Source organism: Pungitius pungitius, chromosome 8 (assembly GCF_949316345.1).
Source record: "Pungitius pungitius chromosome 8, fPunPun2.1, whole genome shotgun sequence".
Taxonomy (NCBI): Eukaryota; Metazoa; Chordata; class Actinopteri; order Perciformes; family Gasterosteidae; genus Pungitius; species Pungitius pungitius.
This window is the reverse complement of record NC_084907.1, coordinates 10,721,740-10,735,967: the sequence shown is the minus strand read 5'-3', so window position 1 is coordinate 10,735,967 and position 14,228 is coordinate 10,721,740. Positions and strand designations below refer to the sequence as shown.

The following is a 14,228-nucleotide window of genomic DNA, read 5'->3' as shown; positions in this document are numbered from 1 at the left end:
TGCTCCCTTCCCTTTGTCTGCAAGGATGTCAATATAATATCTAGTCTTCTACAGCTAGAAGGTACAGGTGCGCTGTTCTTCACCTGCCTATGGACACTTCCTGTGTAGTGGACAGATGGTCATCCAGAAGCATCCACAGTCCATCAGCCCCCCCTCCCCCCCTCCTCATCTACCCGAAGGTTGGATGGATTGAAGTTTGAGCGAGGCTGACTTGAGAGCACCACGACTACACGTTCCATTGCGAATGATGGATGGAATTTATTGGGATTCGTTTTCTTATGCCGTGCTCAGTGATATTTAGGCATTTCTCTCCACTTTGCAACACATAGCCATTGTATACTTCTGTGACTGCTGTATTGGTGAGAAATATTCTAGAGCACGTTATGCGAGATTGGGATACGCCTTTTTTTTCAATAATCCGTGGCCATTTTTAGATATACATTGGCTTGGAGAATAAAATGCATATTGGTACTACGTGTATTGGCTGCTTCTTTGTCCACCTCAGCTCAGAATGCCCCGAGATCCTCTGATAGGCACCAAGTGGCGTGTTTTATGTTCCATTGTCCAGTGAGATATCAGCCCTCCTCATCGTCTGCCTCTGATAGCATTAACACTGGCGTGCTATCTAGCATCAGACATCTGTGCTGGTTTTGTCGAAACGACAAAGACAGATGTTGGGGTGCCATGTGTTCCTTTAGTCAAACAAAGGAGGCAAAACTGTTCCCAATGTTGAGGGCCATTTTTCTCAGATTAATATCTGTCCCAAAAGGAATATATCCTATTCCAAAAATGTGTATACGGGCAATTGCAGTATTTTTTTAAAGTGTTCAGGTGGAATATAAGGTACATTTGAGATGAGTTGTATATAAAAAGTAGACATCGTCTATTGGGTTGAGCTTCATAATTAAGACATTAAGCATTTTCAGTCAAAATACATGAAATTAAAACACATTGTATTGACAAAAACCTGAAACTAGAGACTGAGACCATTAACTAATGTTTATAATGTTTATGGAGGGAAAAAATCAAGAGAGAAATTGAGTCTATTTCTCATAGACGTCTTTCTGCCACCAGAAGAGTCGCCCCCTGGTGGTCAGTTTCAGACACATCAGCATTGGCTTCACTTTTCAGAACATCAAGTTTCTGCTTGGGGAGGCGCGCACGTGGATTCAACGTTGAAGGAAAGACTTAACTGGACGTTAACATGAATCGGACTGAAGTCATATTCATGCAGACTGAAAATGTTCCATTTGGAGTAAACTGTTTCCACTTATCTCTCCGGTTGGGTCTTAATGAGAAAAGAAGACAGACACAGACTGTTTCCTATATTGTGAACAAGATAAGAATTGGTGGAAGTAGGTACAACAGCTGGAATAAGGCCAGTTTAAACCCACCTTGAATAACCCAAAATACTCCAGAGCTCATTGATGATTTATTCGGAGCTCGTGAAAGCTCACAGTGTGGATTTCTTTAGCTTTCCACCAGTGGCTTTCAGGCTGCATCGTTGGCGTTAGATTGATGGGCATCTGAGCGACTCCACCCGGCTCACAGGAGACGGACTGTAGCTGTGATCATCAAGCTTTGGGATCGGGGCTGTGCTTTGGTCCTTACTATGCACACCACCTGCACTCAGGGGCTGTGTGTGTGTGTGTGTGTGTGTGTGTGCTCTTGTTCTTCTATGCCGGTGGGGACCTATACCTGATTGCACACAGACCGGTGGGGACTTGTGTCCCCGTGGGGACCTAAAGTGAGGTCCCCACGGGCAAACCCCTCCCACAAGCTCCAAAATGGTGTCTAGATACACCCCCAATGATTTTTTCTGAGGTCCCCTGGAACATCAATTTCATGACAAAACTGTGTGAGTGTGTTTCTGAATGCGCCCCTAGTGGATGCACACGGGTACTGCAGTCCCCATGAGGTTGGCTGTTCTTGAAGTGTGCGTCGCTGTTTTTCCACTCACTACCGCCCCCTATCGGTTCAAAAGTGGTATTTTCGCAACATACACTTTCAATGCTGTCTGTTTGATGGTGGTAAAACAGACCACAAATAAAATGCTTTATTTCATAAAAAGTATACAAATAAATAAACCAAAAAATTCATACATACATAATATTAATACTGATATTGATCAAATTATTCAATTAAATAAAAATCAATTTCATTAAAACAATTATAAGGTTTATTTCAAATGTATAAAATGTTAGACTAGCCTTTATGTAAACTCTTGCCTGTTTATTTTATACTATTTTAAGGATATGTTGTTATTAGTATGTCATCATTGATATTATTGACAATCGTAATAATAGTCTATATTTGATTTCATTCATCATATGAATAGTGTAACATGAATTATTGCAGAGATCAATAAGGTCTTTTATTTTCAGATAACTTGTCTTAATAAACAGTGCCCACTGTTCAATCACAACGCTATGGATGATAATAGACAAGCAAGTATAGAGTTGTATCCATAGACAAAATAGGAGTACAAAAGACATTTTACTTTAAATCAATATAGCAAGATGCTTTGATGGATGACCATTTAATGTGTACACTTTCTATATCAAATTAATTAGGTTAATATTTGCGTGAACTATAAATGACAAGTTGTTGACTTGCTGAGGGATTGCATAGAGCAGGGGTAGGCATTGTATGGCTCGCGGGCCACATCCGGCCCTTTGGCTGTCCGTGACCGGCCTGTGAGAGGTTGATTGGAAATTACAAAGTAAATATTTTTGTCTAATTTTACCTCATGCATGGACTAAAGCTGCAGTGCTTTTATTCTTCTCCTTGGCTTTGGACGAGAGCTAACTGAGGAGCTGGCAGCACTGCGCTCAATGAAAGTGATAACGACAGGGAGCGATTTATTCACGGAGGTAGATGCATGCACAAACATGCTGGGTCTGAAATGGGACCAATTTGCAGGTGTCACAACAGAGGCCTGTCCAAGTCCTGTCAATATTTTTGCATTTTATAAATGTGGTGACCCCTGCTGTGGAGGCAGCAGCTTTGCAGTGGGATTTTGTGGGCTGAGTTTGGTGATTGAAGGCACCTGGGCCCGGTTCCCTGAGATTAAAAGACCCAGTGTTCATTCTCTCTTCTCTCTCCAGCAGACGTCCGGTGGTGTGGTCGTGTACCTTTTTTTCGTTGGCTTATGTTAAATAAAGAAGATGTTAAAACTCTTTAAAACAGTACAACTCCAATCTTGTCATGGCCCAAAGAGCCAGGTTGTGACATAATACATCAGCCTGTGTTGCAAGTCAAAAATTAACCATGTCATTGATGTTGTCACTAAAATATTTAACTTCATCAGGGCACAACCATTGAATCACAGACAGTTTGCTACACTTTTGGAGGAGCATGAGAATGAACATTGTGACATAGGCTACGACACAGCACAGTCATGATTTGATTGTTATATATGTAAACTATTTAAAATCTATAACACCCCAATAATGCAACTAAAACATCAAAAATGGTTAGGGTGGTGTTCTTGTATATTTACCCAAGTGCTTTCCTGTGTTATTTTTAGGCTATAGTATCAATATAAAACATATTTTACTGTAGGATGCCTTAGCCTGGAATCAACCAAGGCCTGCAGTGTGAGCTATTTTGCATCTGAATTACATGAGGGCAAAGGGAAAAATTGCCCATAAGAAATATCATTTTGCCCCAAATATCACTACGAAAGGGGCCAAAAATGCCATTGAATGTTTTTGAGTCTCGCCTTGACTGTTGTTCCGTGTGCGGGAAGGATCAAACGTTCTTAAAAAGAAAAAAGGAGCACTTCTTGATCAGACCTGTGAGTTCGCAGAGAGCAAATCCAGTCTCCGTCACCATCTCAGGTCCAAAAGAAAAAGGCCCTCAAATTTAGCAACAACCAATGTCGTTGTCTACCGGGGAATTCTTCTGCTGACTTTATCAAGTGGAGCAAAAACAACAAGAAATACGTGTCCTTTCGTCACCAGGCAACCGAGCAACATAGTGGGTGATAACCAGTTGTTTCAAAAGTATTCACATTCATTACTCAAGTAGAAGTATAGATACTTCTGTTGAAGTATCAACTCAAGCTTTTAACTTAAGTAAAAATACTGATTGTGTAGGTGTAAGGGGAAATAATTCCATCAAGTACAAAGTCTTAATGTGTAATCTCGCTCACAGAACATGTCAGTCCATTACAATAGACAATAATAATTCAGATCATGTGAACCTGCCGTTCGGATGATGTAAACATGGTGATGTTCAGAGAGGCAATGCTAAAACATAGGGACACATGCTCAAACAAATAAAACGCCCCTGGATACTTCCGGTTAAGTTAACCATCATGTGTTGATGATGTCACAGAGGTGCGCGGTTTTGTGAAATAATAAAGATGGACGGATACAGCGCCAATGACTAATATTAGTACTACGTGTTTTACTTGGACAATTAAATGTCAGTGGACACTCACAAATACTACAGCCCCCATCACGATTACAATTGTTCACTCCTCAGTGCGCGGTTTCGCCCACCAGCGGAACCCCTCCGCCCCTAAACCCGGCCGGTCCGCCCGCAACTTTCAACGTGCTTATTAACTGACGGACCTTCTTGCGGTCCGCGAAAAAGGTTATTAATAGTATATTAAGTTGACGCTTTGTTGCGTAAAATAAAGACCAAACGAAAAGAATAAAATGATCTTCTGTCATTCACGTAAGAAAATAAACTCACGTGTCTGCAGCTCAATAACAACACCGAAGGAACAACGTCTCGACCCCGGTTTAAGTCTCCAGCAGACGAGGAGTAGCCTCGTTAGCAGTTTAGCTAGCTAGCATTTATCGCTCTCCCATGTTTGAAATATCTAACCGTCCTGCCTCCACATACGGTTATGTCCCAGGTGTGGTCTTGAAAAGCAAGTTCCATTTTTATGTATGCATCAATGCATTCCAACTAATGAGGCTTGCTAGCTACCCTTAGTTAACGGTTCACAGACTGCTGTCAGTGAGAAATATTTCCACTCTCCTATAGGGTTGGGTACCGAGAACCGGTACTAATATAGCACCGGTTCCTACGCGGTACCTACCGTACTGAAATGCAACGCAGATTTCGGTGCTTAGTTTCGGTTCCTGAGCCGATTGAAAAAATTTATTTACACACTCTGATGACACCGTCCTCTCAGCAGCAAACGATAGCCTACCGTGTGGCAAGCTAGCCATCACCCTTCTATTCTATTTATTTAAGTCAGTATTTCCCTCCCTCTTTCAGCACGCGGCACTATCGCCCAGACGGATGCAGGCACATTGGTTGTCCTCCCCCAAAGCCCATATATATGGATAACTTGCCAACGATATAAACTATTTGACAAAAGTATATAGATAACACTGCAATAAGTAAGACAAATCTTTCGATATGAGACAGGCTGTCTCAGTTGAGTTGGGGTCTGATAGGCGCAGATACGAAGACAATTGGTTGAAGTTGTCAACATCAAAGGGGGCTGACTTTGGCAGTCTAGAAAGCTTTTGGAATACACCCTGAAACCAGAGATGGGGATGGTGAGAAGAAATTCAGTCTGAAGAAGAGTAAATGGGATTGGGTCAAGGGTGTATGTGGTGAGGCAGTTAGAGTACATACTGAAACCTCTTGTGAAGCAACATAAGGCCTCCTGATGGTATCAGCCCCAGGGTGCTGAAGACCTGCGCCATCCAGCTGTCTAAAGCCCACCAACATCTCCTTATTCTGAACCTAAAGCAGCAGGCAGTCCCGATGCTGTAGGAGACACCGTGGCCTCAATGACCACTGACTAGTTGCCCTCACATCCCATGTGATGAAGGTGCTGGAGAGGCTGCTCTTGACCCACCTTCAAGCCCAGATAAAATCATCACCGGGCCCTCTGCAATTTGCATTGCCTTATGTGGGAGTGGATGACGCCATCATCTACCTGCTGCCACGAGCCCAGTCGCACCTGGATGGTGGCTCTATCCCTTTCTTTGACTTCTCCAATCAGTGATTCTGGCGCTTCACAGTTCTGTGTACCTTGTACACAACTCACTTCAGTTAGGGCAGCTCCGACCGCTGGGCGCTACATGACTTGTAAAAATAAATGCTGCAGCCTGCCGAAGAGCAACGTCAGTTTTTACGGCATAATGCCGGTATGAACAGTGCGTGAGTTACCGTAAAACCTTGATTAAAGACTACATAGAAGACTGTAAAAATTGTCAGCCCCTCCCCACTCTTTATTCTTAAACCGGAAATATGATCATTAGCGCCTAAAACGTTTTGTGTATTCTTGTGTGAGTACTACACTTTTAAATGCTATTTCCCATTCTAAATTCATAATTTATGTCTGCACATATAAATACTTGTTCTGAATACAAGGGCTTGTAAATGTGGTAGTTGTAGTTTTTATTCTTAAAATATCAATGTTTGTCTACATTTTTAATTGTTCAAAAATGCTTCCAGTTTTATTAGAAATTAAATAAAATACATATTAAAATGTATACTTAATTCTAGTTGAGTAATAACGTCTCAACTTCACCAGGTATTTTATGTAATCCTTCGGTTTTAGTAATTACTATTACCCTTCTACGTTATTAACAAGGCCCAGCAGAACAGGCTGAGCCCCAATGCTCCCTCAAGCTAATGGTGACTGAAGGAGTGGGGGGATGGGCGAGGGTACGGTGGGGACAGTCAATGTCAGGTTTTGTGTTAAGAACCTTAAGTTTCGTTTTTTTACACAAAACCGAACTGTTACCATCCACGTGGGGTCCTCGGTCTGGCCACGCCCCCACCAAGCACCTGCTACCGTCCATTTCCCTCAGACTGCCGAGCAGCAGACAACGTGACGGTGCTGGCTGCAGAAGCTGGATAGAAATGGTGAGTTTTTAATTATTGGACTAGCTTCTAATGTAAAACAGTGCTTTTTACGTTTACTTTGATACTATTAATATATGTACTGCCATATAAAATGAGCTGTTGCAATGTGCTAAACTCAACTTAGATGGGAAGCTAATGTTAGCTAACAATAAGCAAGCATGTGCAACTAGCACCACAAATAGTGCTGTTAAGTTTACTTTGATACTATTTTCATATGTACTGCCATATAAAATTAGCTGTTGCAATGTGTTAAACTCAACTTAAATGGACAGCTAATGTTAGCTAACAATAAGCAAGCATGTGCAAGCAGCAGCATGTGCACGCGTTGTGAAATAGAATGCTGGACAGCTAATTAGTTATTTATTATATACTATATAAATATATTCATGTTTTATCAATATCTTTTCACACAGAATGTGAATATTATGCTCAACAAAGGGAGTGTAATACTTAATCTGCGTTAAGACCTGGATTATAACTAATTTCCCTTTAACCATTTTAAGTATCCTTACGGTGGCTTTTGGGCCTATAACACTTAATAAGCAGTTTTCCATTTGCCCAAAGAGTGATTGTAATATCTACCCATGTATAAATAGGCATTTTAATTCAGATTGTCATAAGTATTGAGATAGATAATATAATGTTTGTCGTTAAGAACAGAAGTAGATGTTACTATAATGCATTCCATAACAGATAAACTTAATTCATTTCAGTAAAAATAAAAAAAAGAGTACTGTAATGAGTTGGATGTATAGCTTTGGCTGAATGTGTCCCTTGTGCTTTTAGGAGGATGGAGCATGTTTGCCATCCAGTAGTGACAGCTCGAAGTGCACAGGTGAGAGAGGGGAGACACAAGGAGATGATTGTACATTGGTGTTTGTAGAAAGTCAAAGGAATATTACACTAAACTAGGGTTCTATAGATTTTTTTTTTAATCCCAAATTGATCATGATGTTAAGGTCTAGGTCATATAACAAGTATATGGGGATTTCAAATGCAAAATACATACATTCTTTTTTAATGTCTCATTTTGAAGGTATTTGTTCATCATACACCATAATAACATTTCCATCCGCTTACATATTTGCAGATGCTGATGTCGGAGAAATGAAGGAGCCTTTGACCGTGAACATACTAACCAGGTAGGCTATGTCATCTTAAGGTTCTTAAATGGCTGTTAACCTGCTTGACTGTGCACATAGAAAAGAAATGTCACAATGAATACAATGCTAGAGTAATTAATTTCTACAGGTAGTTTATAACATATATTTGACTTCAATTTTACCATAGTGTTTCCCACCAATTTAGATTCTATTAAATACAATATTCACTGGGTTGATAGCAGATCAAGCATTAATAGACGAGTTAGGTACTTAATATTTAAGCAATAAGGTACGAAACACTAAGAAAGTACTGCCTCAAGTACCTTATTGCCTTTATAACGCGGTTACCAGCGAAATTGTAAATGGTAAGTAAATAGCTGCCTTTCAGCACTAAATAGTGGTAGCCACCAAACGTTGTGTATCTCATTTCATGAGTCTCGAGCACACGTGTCCAACTCGAGGCCTGCAACGTCAGTTTATGTGGCCCATGAGTCCCCAATTCACATATGTTAAACTCGCGGTCCAAATCTGGCCTGTCGTGGCGCCCGACTGCCCGTCCGGCGCGGCCTGCCGCCGGAGTGTGCTCAGCCCGCCGAGTAACAACCGCGCTGTCACTGAACAGTCGGCCGTATCGGCCCTCCCCCTCCCGTGCGCAGTGATATGTAACGCTTGGGTCAATGTGAACAGCAACTGTAAATTATCACTTATTATAATACGGATATATCATAGCGGCTTTCCTTGTGTTCTCTGCATCGCAAAACTGTTAAACAATGTACAGTATGAGCAACAGTGTGAGACCGTCAACGCTCGGCTGCGGCGTGATGTGTCCACCATTTGCGGATCTCGAAGGTCTTCCTGTAGATTAATGATTGCTTGTCGGCAGCATCGATAGCGCTCGTACAGGAAGTGATGTCATAACAGATCTTTGATTTCGGAGAACTCTCCCTGTAAAATGTAAATCTAAATAATATCGCTCTTTCATTAATGAGGAAGACAGCTTCCTTTTTTCCAGAGCAGTGGCGAGCTTGTGTTGCTATGGTTATTTTGCCAAAGGTTGGTATTTAGCATGAAACAAAGATGAAAGAAAGTACTGCAGGACAAGAATTATAAATACATTTAAAAAAATGATGAGTTAAAGGCTATCCCCAATGTCCAAAGATGTGTGTAATTTGACTTTTTATTTAATCAGGTAAAATTAGTTAAGAATCAATTATCATTTACAATGAGGACCTGGCCCAGAGGCATTAGGAATGGTGCCTACGGTGTACTATGGGTAAATGTAACTCATTGATTGAATTGTATTAAATTAAAATATGAGGTATAAGAGATGCCTTTTGTTTACAGACAGCTGGTTGGTGAAAAAGATATTCACTGCTGCCACATGAAGCCAAATGTAATAGTTTAAGTAAATGTGAGGATTATAGAAATTTCTAAAATAGTAATACAATATTTATCTTTTAAAGAAAACACACAGTTCAGTGACAAGTGACTAATTTTCATGCATTTTACCTTGCCTGTACGTTTATTTACAATCACATTCCCTAATTGAGTTTTTTAAAAATATCAGGTGTGTTCATTCTGTGGGCGCCAAAACTATTTCATTGCATTAATGAATACATTTAAAGTCTCTTATTCTAAATTTTGCTTGTTTTAAGGTAGTTCCGATGAAAAGATGCTGCTGGCTGGAGAGGTCTGGTGAATCTCACACAAAAAAGGTAATCTCTTCCAAGTTTTTCCAGGTTTTCACCTAACATATCTATTAGGGCTGTCAACAAATATTCTATATTAAAAAATATATACGAATAGTTGTTAAAAACAGATATTCAAATGTGAAAATGAATAATACAGCAGCGGCACGATTGTCTGCTTTGCGGGTTGCACGCTACTGTACTGACTTCATATTGCATTAATAAAATAGACTAGAAGTTACAACAGCTTCATGCACTGGGCCCTGTTCCTCGTACATGGTTAACTGAGTTAGCTGGATAATTTTCAGGATGAGATGACGTAGATCAGGCTTTGCGGTTCCCCGAAGCAGGTTTGGATAAATCACCATTGCAACACATCAAAAATCCTGCACTTAACGTTAACTGCTGTGCGATACTTTGTTGGGCTTGTACACCTCGCAGGGGGGCGGTGTCAGTTTTTGCCATAAGTACATGGTCCATTTAATTTTGTATAGCACAGTATCGCAAATATGCCTCAGAGGGCTTGACAGTCTACACGTGTGGCATCCTCTTTTCAGAAAGCCTCACATCGGCACAGGAAAAACCCCACAAACAATAAAAAATCTGAAAAAAAGACACCTTTAGAGATGGAGGAGGCTTCTCCCCCGGGATAAACATCCTGCGATGACGTATAGAATGAACAACGTAAAAGATGTACATTATGTTCAATTTATCCAACAGAAATGATTGAAATACACATTATCTCCTCGTATGCGTTCATCATCATCTCCTGCTCGTGAGCGGAGAAAAAAGACGCACCTCTTTTAAGTTTATTTGTTGTTGTACTGTTAAAAAATCCTTGTTTTGCCCTTTCGCTTTCTTACGTATGACGCGCACATGCGATTATCCTGATGTCTGACATTTGGTTCAAACTAACGAGACAGTTTGAGCGCGGATCCACCTTTGGGGAACCGAGTCCCTGATGATTGACTTAGTTGAATCACGTACGAGTAAAAAGGGCCCTAGTTTGATCATTTGCCATTTCATGCCAAGGAAATGTTCCATGTTAACACAGCACAGCTCGCTCGGAGCATTCAATGTTTGTAACTATCAACTTCAAGCGAATATTAGAACATCATTTTTGAGAATATATATGCTAGTTCTATTTCTTGTCTTACTGGAATCTTTACTACAAATACTTCACTTTAGTAGTGGTACAGTCAAGACCTATTGTCATTATAGCCTCAGTAGTTGCTGTTTAACAGCATTACATTTTTGTCTCATTTTATTCAGGGTCACCACAAACAAAGAAGAAGAAGTGGAGAAGAGGAAATCGAAGCTGTTGAAAGGACCTTAATGGACTACATCAATGGTGGTCAGTGGTCAGAAATGCATCACAACATCGTCACTGGCCGATCAAGGGATGAGTTGTCAAAATATATATTAAAAACTGAATTTAAAAGAATTTAAAAAAAGGTAAGCCGCATTTTCATCAGATGGAAGATTAAATTCCTGGTGGACTGCCAGCACGTTTACAGACATTGTTTACAGTAGTCTTATTGCTCCCTGTTCTGTTATTGTTATATTCATATAATATTTGAAAGTTGAAATGTTGTGCACTGCTGTTGTGTGTGTATATACACACATTCCCCTCCATGATGCTTTAAACTGCATAGTTTAAAAAAAATAAAGATGCAATATATCAAACAATATTATAGAGTGGGGTTTAATATTCATAGATAATGAGTCATTATACAATGATAATGAGTTATTATACAATTATAACATTCAATGGTGTATATATTCAGCATGAATTGACAAAATATGTATTAAGTGCCTTAGAGTTTCTAAAAAGTACCCTTTATTGAGTACCTTACCTTGTTTGAGACACATTTTGAACACTGCCCCCTGGTGTGATTTTGTATTATGACATAATTGGACGGTCCCCACCGGAATAGAGAAACCAGAAAAATATTCAACTCTTTAAATTTGAGAAATTTTGAGATTTAAGATGATATTGGGGTTTGAAAAAAATTAAGGAAAATGATTTGATTGAAAGTATGCCATTATTCTGTTAAAAAAAATGAGGTCCCCACGCTTCACCTCTGTGCATAAGTCCCCACCGGCATAGAAGAACCCGTCTGTGTGTGTGTGTGTGTGTGTGTGTGTGTGTGTGTGTGTATGTGTGTGTGCCGCGGGTTGAGGAGGAGAAAACAAGTTTTATGTTGAGATGAGATGTTGTGCGAGGGTTACACATCCGTCTTATCTGACAGGAACACGCACGGTTTAAATCGCTTATGGACCAACGATGCTCCTCTGCCAGTGGTTGCAGGAGTGGAGAGATCGCGGTACACATGTTCATTGCATCATAGATCGTGTGTTACAACACGCTCAATCAATACGTGCATAAGTGCTGCACCCAGAAGAAGTATTCTAAGCACTTCATCATCACTAACCCCAAGTTCAGATCAGATAAATATTGATCACGTGACTCTGTTGATCCTGACAGTAGCAGTTTGAGCTACTGTTCATCCACAATGGATTTGGGGGGCAGCTTGTTATGTCCAGATCTCCTCTCTGAAGCTCTCGTTACATCTGAAACCACATCAGAAACATTCCTTTTTAAAAAGAATAAGACCTTGGCTACAATGCTCGATTGGCAAACAATTGTCCATCAGTGCACTGGCTCCCCCGGTGATAACGCCCTTTTGTGTAACCATCCATGATCCTACATTAGTTCTCTGGGTGGGAACCTTATGTCCGTTTATGGTTTTTTTGTCATCCTTAGAAAAGTTAAAAAATATAAAAGTCGATGTGTACTTACACAAAGAATTTGAATCTTAAGGCTGTAAATAGACAAAAAACTAATTAATCTCACATTTTGAAATTCATTCATCTGGATTAATAGTGATTAAAAGTTTAAATCTCATAAATGAATGAGTAATCACTTTAGAAAGTGTGTATTTTAGACACTGTTGTTGATCATCTCCAAGGCAGAATTAGAATTTGCAATTTGGAGTCATTCCAACATCAATTGTGGAATTGAATTGAGCAGTTAGAGGTAATACGGAAAATGGGAGTTGCAGTAAGTCTGATTACTCGCTAATGTTGTACTCATCTAGTAGACGAGATCCGTGGTGTGTGCAGTGGGTGAAAGAAAGTTCCATTTTAATCAATGTGAAACCAACACAAAGAGCGAAAAGAATTCGCTTTTGGGCCAAGAAATAATAAGAGGGAAAAAGCCAACCAAAAGCCAATACTTACAATTACAATTAAATCTGAAAAAGAACAAATCTATGTACATTTAAATGTGTATTAATGTATTTGACCGCTTTCTTTGATTATAGTCGAGCATTTCATGCTCCTTTCATCTCGTGTACATCAGCACATTTTTCTCCCTTGTTATCCAGTACTGATGGATGATAATGTTGCTGCTGCTGAAAGCCACGTCCACATGTTTTTTGCAAGAGCTTCACAATTACTGTGGCAAAATATATATTTTGCTGGTTCCAAATGCCACATTGTGACACGCGCATAATGAGCAAGGGGAGAAATAAAGGCAACAATTTCAAACACATTTCAGCGAAATGACACTTTGCAGTTTTGTAAACATCTTCTCGGTGGCAGAATATGACAAATGGATGAACAATGGCTCCTTCATCAAGATGACACGGCAGATGGAGGGTTTGGGTCAGGAGTGGCGGATGTTTATTGCAAAGCGATTCCTCAAAGATAAATCGAAAGAAAAGGAATGGCGGAGTGTTGTGAGGAGCAGTGATGAGGGGAGACGGACACCATTTCCATGTCGGGTTCACTCCTCTCAGCCCCAGTGAGGCGAGGACGGCGTGATGCTGAGCCACAGGCTTCATTCATGAGGAACCCTCCTCGCTCCACCCTCACTGTCGCCACAGGTATGCTGGCTATCTCTCACAGCAGGGGGGGGGGGGGGGGGGGTCTGCTGTAAATCAGCTGTGTGCGGGCTGACAGGGGGGCGATCGGACCAATGTGCCATCAATAACACAGTCTGGATGGGAACATGAAATAGGAACTCAGCAGCAATATCACACACACTCTTTGATGTGGCTAGCAGTCTTTAAGTGTACATTAAAAAGAATGTGTGAAATTAAGCAAAAAGAGGACATGTCCTCACTAATAGAAAAAGGTTTCTTTCCATGTCTTTGGTCTTCAGGGAATCAATGAATCAATCAACAAGAAAATCTCGACAGACCCAATTTTTAGTAAAGCTTCTGGTACCGATCTTCTTGTACCAAGCTTTGGGTACGGATCTTCTTGGAACCGAGCTTCTGGTACCGAGCTTCTGGTACCGATCTTCTTGTACCAAGCTTTGGGTACGGATCTTCTTGGAACCGAGCTTCTGGTACCGAGCTTCTGGTACCGATCTTCTAGTACCGAGCTTCTGGTACTAAGCTTCCACAGATAATCAGTTGGTGCTGAGTGCACATGGTCATTATGCTGCCATGGAAACAGACGGCACAGGATGCTGCAGCAGTGGTCATGTGTGTGTCTGTGTGTGTCTGTGTGTGTCAGATATGTGTCTGACCGAGCTGTAGCTTCAGGAAGGCAATCACCATTTTGTTGGGATGATTTCAGC

At 40.6% G+C, this 14,228-nt stretch overlaps 1 long non-coding RNA gene across 1 annotated transcript; it reads left to right on the top strand.

Moving 5' to 3' along the window:
• The first annotated feature begins 5,279 nt into the window (after positions 1-5,279).
• On the top strand, positions 5,280-11,790 carry LOC134132285 (uncharacterized). Its single transcript, XR_009956833.1, has 4 exons — positions 5,280-7,681; positions 7,937-7,988; positions 9,605-9,664; positions 10,910-11,790. It is a non-coding gene; the product is annotated as an uncharacterized LOC134132285 (long non-coding RNA).
• The last annotated feature ends 2,438 nt before the right edge of the window (positions 11,791-14,228 follow it).